This window comes from Pteropus vampyrus, unplaced genomic scaffold (assembly GCF_000151845.1).
Source record: "Pteropus vampyrus isolate Shadow unplaced genomic scaffold, Pvam_2.0 Scaffold20, whole genome shotgun sequence".
Lineage (NCBI taxonomy): Eukaryota > Metazoa > Chordata > Mammalia > Chiroptera > Pteropodidae > Pteropus > Pteropus vampyrus.
The window spans coordinates 13,812,349-13,822,186 of record NW_011888801.1 but is presented as its reverse complement, the minus strand read 5'-3'; the positions used below and the strand labels follow the sequence as shown (position 1 = coordinate 13,822,186).

General features: G+C 46.2%; 1 protein-coding gene and 1 pseudogene across 3 annotated transcripts in view; both read left to right on the top strand.

Moving 5' to 3' along the window:
* ARHGAP22 (Rho GTPase activating protein 22) overlaps positions 1-9,838 on the top strand; it is a 156,062-nt gene that overhangs the window by 84,293 nt on the left and 61,931 nt on the right. The window lies entirely within an intron of this gene.
* Positions 2,734-2,851, top strand: LOC111736627 (annotated as a pseudogene).

The window sequence follows — 9,838 nt, the reverse complement described above, 5'->3', positions numbered from 1 at the left end:
GGCGGCGCGGCTGGCGCGATCTGCGCTTTCTCTTGTTGATTAGCACGGTCTGCCGGGAGCAGAGATGCCCGCGGCCCGGGGCCGGGACAGAGCGTGAGGGAGAGGGAAGCTGGGACGGCGGCTCCGCACTCAGTCCCGCGCCCCGCTGGGCATTGCCCGCGGGAGGACCTCCGCCGCGCCGCCCGGGGATACCCGCTGCAGGAGGCGGGGGTGCCAGCAGCAGGCGGTGCAGCTGCCATGGGGCTGTGCTGCTGCAAGGACTGGAGGGGACACCTGCGAGCTCCCAAAGGTAACTCTCGGGTGCGCATGTGTGCGTTGGGCTCGAGACCTCTACGCTACCGTGCGGGGCGGCTCGTGCCGCCCGCTCCCTCCAGCTGCGGCTGGGAGCTGCCAGCCCTTCCTTGGGGACTTCTATACCAGTTTTCCTGGGCCGCCCGACACCTGCCTCAGCCTTGGAAAAGGCTCAGTTGGAGTTTCTGAACTTTGGAGTGCGCATCCAGGAGTTCTTCTTGCTCCCGGGTCCGGGTGCCGGCTGGGGCTCGGAGCCCAGCCCAGGGCGGGAGAGGAGCGGATTGTGGGCGCCGGCTGCAGGTCCGCCAAGTTCACGGCTGGGGCGGAGGGGGTCCCCAACGCCCCGCCCTGCCCCGCCCTTAGGTCCTCTGCAGAGGTAGCCGGACCAGCGCCCGGCACTGCCTGTGCGGCTCAACCACCCGGGAGCGGAGCCATTCATTCTCTCCCACCTCTGTCACAAACTTGGCCCCTGACCCAAACAGGGGCCCTGACTCAGAGTTTTCCAAAAGTCGCAGCGGAACCTGCGAGGGGAGCTGCTTGTGAAATGTAGCGGCTGGGAGAGGGCGCCAAGCCGAGAAACAACATAGAACTTTGGTGGCCGCCTGAGGTCCGACTTCCTCAGGCAGTGGCCCTAACGAGTTAACCCTTAACTGAAACAATCTCTGTTGATTTTCGGAAACATAGCAGGGCATCCCTATACTGCAGCGCTTCCCAAACTCGCCTGACCCTAAAACTCACCTGCCCCCTGGCCCTTGTTAAACATTCAAATCTCTGGCCCCACCCTGACTGGACAGGCTCTGGCGAAGGGCCGGTGTAGCTGTGTGTTTAAGGACTTCCCCAATTAACTTCTGTGACCAGGTGAGTTGGGAAATCATGCCTGTTAACCAAAAGGTCAGGCTTTACCAGAATGAGTGCCAGGTCCTTGTTCAAAGTATATTTTGGATATAGATAAATAAAAGGTATGAATATGTCAAGCAGCTTGAAGGGCTCTTGTCCAGGTGATAATAATGCTACCACAAATGTACAGGTTTGTTTCACAAAGGGTTTGAGGTGGCTTACAACATGTAAAATAAATATAAAAAACTAAAGAGGACCCTACATTTAAACAGGACACGTGGAGCAGAGAGAATAGAGCCCGGTTAATCTGGCCATAAGAAAGATACTGTCTGTGGTTGAGCCTCTTTGCAGCCAAAACCAAATAAGAAATGTGAATAGTTGCATGGTTCTCATTGCCCCAGAGCAACAGTTTTCTTAGCATTTGATTTATAAAAGAAAAAAGAATTGCATGTGGGGTTTCATGTTTGGAGGAGACTGAGAGCAGGCCTGTTTGGCTGTTCTGGTAGGGACTCAGAGATCAGGATCTTGCTGAATGCTGACTGAGGGCATGTCAGAGCCCAGAGCAGAGCAGGAAGGATTTCACTGGTGGGCTGGCAGGGCTGGAGCAGCTTTTGTCTTTCCTGACCCTTCCTCAGTAAACAAGGCAGTGGGTGGAGCCTGAGTCCCAGAAGCAAGGGTGGATTTGCAAGGCCTTGGTTAGGAAGAGTACATACTCAACTTGCAGCCCAGAAGGGAGCCAGGGGCTGTGGACATCAGGTTATACTGATCCAGGTGAAGAACAGGCCTGGTGTAGGAGTGTTTCCCACTTTGCCCCCACCCTCCCACCACCTCAAGGCACAGCTGGCCACAGCAGCCTGGGAACAGAGACCCAGCCTAACGGGCTCATGAGGTCCTGCAATCTGTATAAATTAGCAGAACTGGCCAAGTCTGGGACCTGGGATTAGAGGGGTTAGGGAGCACTGTGGTGATGCCAGAGTGTGCTTACCCTGTTCAGAGCTGGCGGCCAGCCACTGCTAGTCAGGAAGAATAGTCTATGGTTCAAGGAAGGCAGCTGTTTGGTTTATTTAATGTAAAATCTCCAAATGTTTAGATATTGCCTCATTTTACAGATTTGAGCTCATGGTGGCCAGTCTGGCTAGGCAGTAGACAATTTGGACCATTGTTCAAAATTTGTTCTGCCATAAACAGGGGAAGGAGTTCCTTGGTCAAATAACCTTAGAAATGGTGAGTTATCAAAGTTGGAAGAGTTTTTTGCTGCAGGACTTCTCAGAGCCTTTAAGAATTGATATCTTCAAGTCAGGTAAATTGTAGATACAGTCTCCAAACCTTTGCCCAGGGAGCCAGCTTTTCATAGAGCAGCTCATTTCTTGGGATGCATTTGGAAAAATGTAGCTTTAGACATTAACCTGTTCAGTTATCACAGCAGTGACACAATACGTCTGTTTCCAAGGGGCCTGTGTGTATGTGTGTTTTGTGTTTAGCAGTTACAAGCTGTATAAGGAACGTCTGACTTTCCAGACTGGGAATGTGTATATGTGTTTCATTTAAGAAAAGATCAAAAGAGAGTCCACCAGTCATTGATATAATTTAAATTTTCTCAAGGCAGTCTACTGCTATGCTACCCTGAACAAGCCCAATCCCATCTGATCTCGGAAGCTAAGCAGGGTTGGCCTGGTTAGTACTTGGATGGGAGACCACCTAGGAAGACCAGGTACTGTAGGTGTAAAAAATAAAAAAATAAGGGATTGAAATTTTCCTAAGACAATTTTTTAAATCAATTTTATTCTTAGATATTTCTGAATCAGAACTTTTACAACAGAATATTTAACTGTGTTGTCCCTATATGAAAGAATACTTGATAAAGTAGAAAAGTTCAAATAATAAATTGCAAATCTCACGAAGAAAACAGCAAAAACACATCATGTGCCAGAGTCACCACAGTGGATCTAGTCATCACCATACCTTTAAAATCCAAAGTCTGGCACTCTCTTCAAGAGACAACTGGTCCCAATAGTTGAGCAACTGCAGGTGGGCAGCATGGACCTGGGGAAGGCATGCCACAAATGCTTCTCAGTGTGCGATATACTGTGACATTACTCACACCATTGTATGCAAGACAGATGGCTGCAAATGGAGCAGTCCTGGGTCCCTGTGCCTCTGAGGAAGCCAGAAGGTCAGTGAGCAGGATTTGATGTGTGGAGAAGGGTTACACCCTCCTTAAAGCAGAGGGCAAGCATACTTGTTCTTAACTCTGAGGACACTGTCTGATTTCATTGTGTCTGGAAGATGTTTTCAGATGCTTCTGCTGTGTAGAGCTCTGTGGTGGGTCTGTTCAGTGGCAAATTTCATTTTCTTCAACTTTGCGCTGTGGCTCAGGGCTGAGACTCGGAGGAAATGGTACAGGAGTACGGAGGAAATGGTACAGGAGTACAGCGCTGAGGCAGCTTTTGTTCAAGGCTAGGGTGGGTGTAAGGGCAGACTTGGGCCCCTAAGACCTTTGAGGAACACTGGCCCCACTTCCACTTCATCCCCAAAGTCACCCTTCGTGCTCCCTGCTGATGTCAGCATTGAGAGCCCTTCTCTGTCTTCTGGGATCTTGCTCCCTATCATGCCCTCTCCCACCAACACCCTCACCCTTCTTTCCACTGGCTCCCCATCAGCCCACAAACCTGCCTGAGTCATTTATCATAACATCTTTTTAAAAAAAATCTCTTTCCTCTGTGTGCTCGCAAGCCTTGCCCATCTCTCCTTCTTTCCATCACCACTTTCCCAGGAACAGTCTGTCTGGCCCTGCCTTTCCCTTATCCTGCTCCTGCACTTATCCCTGTCACTGTGCTGGACCTGGTGACCATTCCTGGCTCTCTGACCACCTGAGAACCCACCCCCACTCCCCTGCCTTCTTTCCAGGCTGCAGGGGCTGCCCCTGCACAGGCCTTCTCCTACTTCTCCTTGGCTTGCCCCTTTCCCCCTCCCCACTCCTTCTAACCTGCCACATTTGGCTGTGAAGTCTCTTTGTTTCACCTTCTGAGCTCTGTCTAAAAGTTTCCCACAGGCATCTCCTCCAGGGTTCTGATGATTGTAATTGCCTCCAAGCACAAAGGCCCCCCAAATCCTCTGCCACGCCCATCTTTAGGCTGCCCAACCCCAGCCTGCAAATCCAGAACTCCAACTGAAGTCCTACACTCCTACCTGTCCCTTCTCTTAGTTTCCTGGCTCTCAGCCCTGCCCTTTGCTTCATTTCTCATGACCACAGTCTGATAGCTCCTGTGATCTTGCCGAGGGTAGTGTCCCTATCCCTGCCCCCAAGGCCACTGTGACAGCTGTGCAGACCTTCATCACCTCAACTGCACTGGCTTCCTAACTGGTCATCCCAAGTTCATCTTTGCCTCTTCTAGTCCACTGCCCAAGCCAGTATCCCATGCATGGCTCCTGTCACACTATGTCCTCCTCAGACTCGGCCTTGGCCCCACAGTGCCTCCAGAAAAAAGCTTAGCTTCTTAGACTTGCTGGCATTGGGTGTCCCCGCTCCCATCCCCTAAACCTCCCCGTATGACAGCCTAGACCTCGCTGGTCCCTGTACATACCACACCCTCTCAAAGTACCTTCATTTTGGCCTAAGAGGTGTCAAGTCCTAGGAAAGGTGGCCTGCACCTGGAGCTTTCTGATACCTTGTCCCATGGGCCCAGTTCATTTCATTCTCTAGTGCCTGTTTGGTCTGGGTCTGTTGTCTCTAGCTGACAGTCATCTTGTCACCTTTGTGATTTGGCACCACACTCGGCAGAGAATCTGTGCCCAGTGAACATTGGTGAGAGAGCAATGGGTAGAGCAGAGACAGGGAAGATGGCCATGCTCACCTTCACTTGTTCATGTCAACAGATGCCCAGGGGATCCCAGTGGCAGAGTCCAGCCCCACTCTACTGTGTACCTCTCTGCTGTGATAGAGCGAGGTGCTCGTCATGGACTCCATGCCCCTTTCTTGATGGACAAAGGGCTTGCCGGGATGCCTGGAAGCCAGAGTGCAGAGGCCAGGAGGCCAGGCAGGAATGCTGCTGCTGCTGTATCCAGTGCTCCTTGCCATCCCAGAGGGAGGCAGGGAGATGTGTGGCTATTACTGGGTGGGGATGATAGAACTGATTCCACTATGTAAATTCCTGGACAGCCTCTGAGCCTACCTTCTTGAGAAGGTTCCATTTTTCATGAAGTCTTCCAAGAATGCTAATAGGAAGGAAGCTGCCATCCAGGCTTCTGTTTGTTCATTTAACAATCATTAGTTGGGTGCCCACTCCACCGCAGGCCTCGTGCCCGGTTTCAAGATAAGAGTTGGGGAGAACTCAGCGTCTGCTCCCGCCAGGCTCAGACTGGCCAAGTGGAGACCCAGGAAACATCAGTGACACTGCAGGCCAAGAAGAAATACAGGGAGACAAGTAAGCCTAGGTGTTCTGAGCGGACTGTGGGCTGGGTCGCACCCAGCCTGCAAGTTCAAAGAATACTCAGGCCTGCTGATGCCTGAGCTAGGTCTTAAAGGAAGAGCAGCCAGCTCTGCAGAAAAAATGGGGAAGGGCTCTCCAGGGCATCAGAGGTGTGCCAGGGCTGAGGCATCCGGGAGCTGCAATGGCTGGGCCAGCTCAGGGGGTCCTCCCTCTCTTGCTGCTCCTTAGACTTGCTGTGCTTGCTCCTAAGGACCTGCCGCTCACTCTTGCCCAACACATTCCACCCTCTTACCAGCAAACTTCAGAGTCACAGGTCATTTCCCAGTCTAGACCTTCCTTCGAGCACCAGAACCACTTAACGCCTCCATTAGCTGTCTCCTAGACTAAAAATAGGCTAAAGTTAATCAGGCTAAATCTGAACTCTTGATGTCCTTCTGCTCTGATTTGCTGTCACCAAGTCCTGCCAGTTCTATTTCCGGAATGCATCTGAATCCCCCTGCTTGTCTGTATCTCATGCCAGCAGCCTGGTCCAGCCACCAGTATGCTGCCCGATCACGGCAGTGGCCTCCTATGGGTCTTCAACTTGGAACACCCTACTCTAGCCCATTCTCCAGCAGCAGCCCCATGACTGCTCACAAATGCTCAGTGACGCCAATGACACTCACAGCGAACTCTTAGAGCCTCGGGCTGCAGGAACTGTGCTCAGGGGCCAGAGCACTAAGGCCTCTCTTTCTGTAGCTAAGAGTTTGCATGGATCCTACTCTGCTTCTGAGAAGTGACTGCCTTTGTTACCTCTTCCCCATTCAAGTGTCCCGGGCAGCAGTCCTGTGGGTTTTTCAAAAAGGGAACCAGCCTTAGGCAGAAGATTTGGTTCCATTTCCTAGCCAGGGGACCACAGGCCATCTGTTACCTCTCTAAGCCTCTGCATCCCCACTTATAAATGGGGACAAGCATGCCAACATCAAGGGTTGTCAGAAGGCCCAGTGACAGTACTAGCTCCACCCCTTCCTAATTGGGTTACCACTCAGAACCTCAGTTTCCTCATCTGTAAAGAAGGAACCAGTCGAGACAGATGATCTCTGTGGTCCCTGTCAGCTTGAAGTTCGGATAATTCTCTGAGGAAACTAAGAACTACTCTGTGCTCCTAACAACAGGACATCAGAATGCCTTCTTCCAGCTGTTCAGAGAGGGGCTCAGCCAGCAGTCATCTGGCTGGGTGTGGATGGTGGGTGTGAAACAGCAAGGTCAGCAACCCCCCTTGGACAAAGTTCATGAGCAGGTCTGTTTTACCAGCACATAGTCATAGTCAACACTGCTGGCCCCAGGGGCTTGGGGCAAGGGGTTACTTATGGCCCCAGAGAGGAGCCAGTCCCAGGGAAGCCTGAAGTCCCTGACCTTGACCATTAGGGCAGCAAGCCTCTCAGAGAACTCAAGTCTTGAGCTCCTGAAGGGAGGAAGAAAGAAAATGCCTGATGGGGTGTGTTCTCATCCTGTTAGTCTGTGGTCCTTGCACCTGCAAGGGGACTCTGCTTCAGGAATCCTGGGGCCAAAATGCGGAACATGGAAATGAAGTGAACCCCTGAAATAGTTCTTATCCTACCTTCCCTAACGCAGCTATGTAGCTAATGTACCATTAGCCTGAATTACATCTTTTGCTGGGCTCTTCCCACAAATACTCCATCATCAGACTCTTTTTAAACAGCTTTATTGCAATACATTTCACAGATAATTCATCCATTTAGACTGTACCACTCAGTAGTTTTAGTATATTCACAGAGTTATGCAGCCATCACCATAATCTAATTTTAGAACATTTTATTGTCCCCAAAACAAACCTCATAGCTTTTAGCCTTCACTTCCCATTCCTGAGACAACCCTCCCCTTTGTCCTACAGCCCCGGCAGCCTCTAAACTACTTTCATATAACACATGGTCTTTTGTGATTGACTTATTTCACTTAGCATACTGTTTTCAAGGTTCATCCATGTTGTAGCACATATCAGTACTTCATTCCTTTTTATGCCTGAATATAGTCTTAGTATGAGTATACCACATTTTGTTTATCCATTCATCAATTAACGAGCTTCCAGATTGTATTTTGCTGGGTTTTTTTTTTTTAAATAAATTTTGTGTGTGTGTTCATGAGGAATGCTGGTCTGTAGTTTTCTTGCAATGTCTTTGTTTTGTTATTAGAGGAATACTGGCTACACAGGAGTTGGGAACCTGCCTTTTCTGTTTTTTGGAAGAGTGTGAATAATTGGTGAACTGTCTGGTATTAATTTTTTTTAAACGATTGGTAGAATTCCTCAGTGAAACATTTTTGGGCATGCTGAAATTGTTCAGTCTCTTGTTAAAGGTTTATTTAGATTTATATTCCTTCTTGAGTTGATTTTGGTAATTTATGCGTTCTAGAAATTTGTCTATTTCATCTATGTTATCTAATTTGTTGGCATACAGTTTTTTATGTTATTCCCTTGTAATCCTTTTTATTTCTGTATGGTTGGCAGTGATAGCTGCTCTTGCATTCCTGACTTCAATAGTTTGAGTCTCCTTTTTTTCGGTCAGTCTAGCTAAAGTTAGTTAAATGTAGTGACCTTTCCAAAGAACCAACTTCTGTTTTTATTGATTTTCTCTATTGTTTTTCTAGTCTTTATTTTGTTTATTTTCACTCTAATCTTAATTATTTCCTTCCATCTATTTGATTTAGTTTTTTTTCTAGTTTCTTAAAGTGTAAGGTCAGTTTATTGATTTGAGATCTTTCTTCTTTCATAATGTAGGCATTTATGGCTATAAGTTTTCCTCTAAGAACACTGCATCCCATAAGTTTTGATACATTGTGTTTTCATTTTCTTTCCGTTGTGATTTTTTCCTTTTGTTTTTTAGGACTGAACTGTTTAATTTTCACATATTTATACATTCTCAAATTTTTTTCTAATTGATTTCTAATTTCATTCCTCTGTAGTTGGTGAATATACTTTCATATTTTGTTTTGATCAGTTCTTTTAAATGTTTAAGGCTTGCTTTATGATCTAGCATATGGTCTATACTGGAAAATGGTCCATATGCGCTTGAGAAGAATGTGTATTATGCTGTTAATGGGTGGAGTATCCTATAGATGTTAGGCCTACTTGGTTCCTTGGGTTGTTCAAGTCTTCTGTTTCCTTATTTTCTGTGTAATTGTTCTATCATTGAAAGTGGGCTACTGAAGTCTCCAGTTATTATTGGTGAATCTCACTTTAATTCTGTCTATTTTTACTTAATAAATTATGGAGTTTTGTTGTTAGAGGCATATTTTTATAAGTACTATATCTTCCTCTTGGATTGACCCTTTTATCATTATAAAATGCTCCTCTTTGTTTCCAGTAATATTTCGTCTTAAAGTTTATTTTGTCTGATATTTGTATAGCCATTCCAGCTTTCTTTTGGGTTTTGTTTCCATGGTATATCTTTTTCCATCATTGCACTTTCAACCTATTTGAGTTTTTAAATCTAAATATGTCTCTTATAGAAAGAATTTAGTTTGTTTTTTAAATCCATATATTAATCTTTGCCATTTGTTGGAGTGCTCAATGCATTTACAATTAATGTAATTACTGATAAAGTTTATTTATGTCAGCCATTTTGCTATTTGTTTCCTATAAGTCTCTATTTTTTTAAAATTATTCCTCCCTTACTGCCTTCTTTTTGTGTTAGATATTTTTTATTGTGCCATTTTAATTTCCTTATGGGTTTTTTTTTAGTTATTTCCTCAGTAGTTGTTCTTAGGATTATAATTAGCTTCTTAATTTAACACAGTCTAGTTCAGATTAATACTACCTTAAGTTTAATAGTAGAAATTTTTTCTCTCCAATATAGCTCTGTTCCCTTTTCCTCATTTGTGTCATTACTTACATACTAATTACATTTTTAATTACTTACATACTAATTACATCTTTATGCATTATAAGGCCATCAATACAGTTTTATAAGTATTGCTTCATGCAGTTGTCTTTTAAATCAGGTAGAAGGAAAGAGCTAGAAAAATACATTTATGTTGTCTTTTATATTTAACTATATAGCTATATTTATTGGTGTTCTCTATTTTTTTCGTGTGGATTCGAGTGACCATGTAATGTTCTTTTATTTCGCATGAGGGACTCCCTTTAGAATTTCTTATAGTACAGGTCTGTTAGGATAAAAAACTGAATACTCTCTTTTTATTATCTGAGAATGTCTTAATTACTTCTTTGTTTTTGAAGGATGGTTTTTTTGGACATAGAATTCTTGGTTGACAGTCTTTTC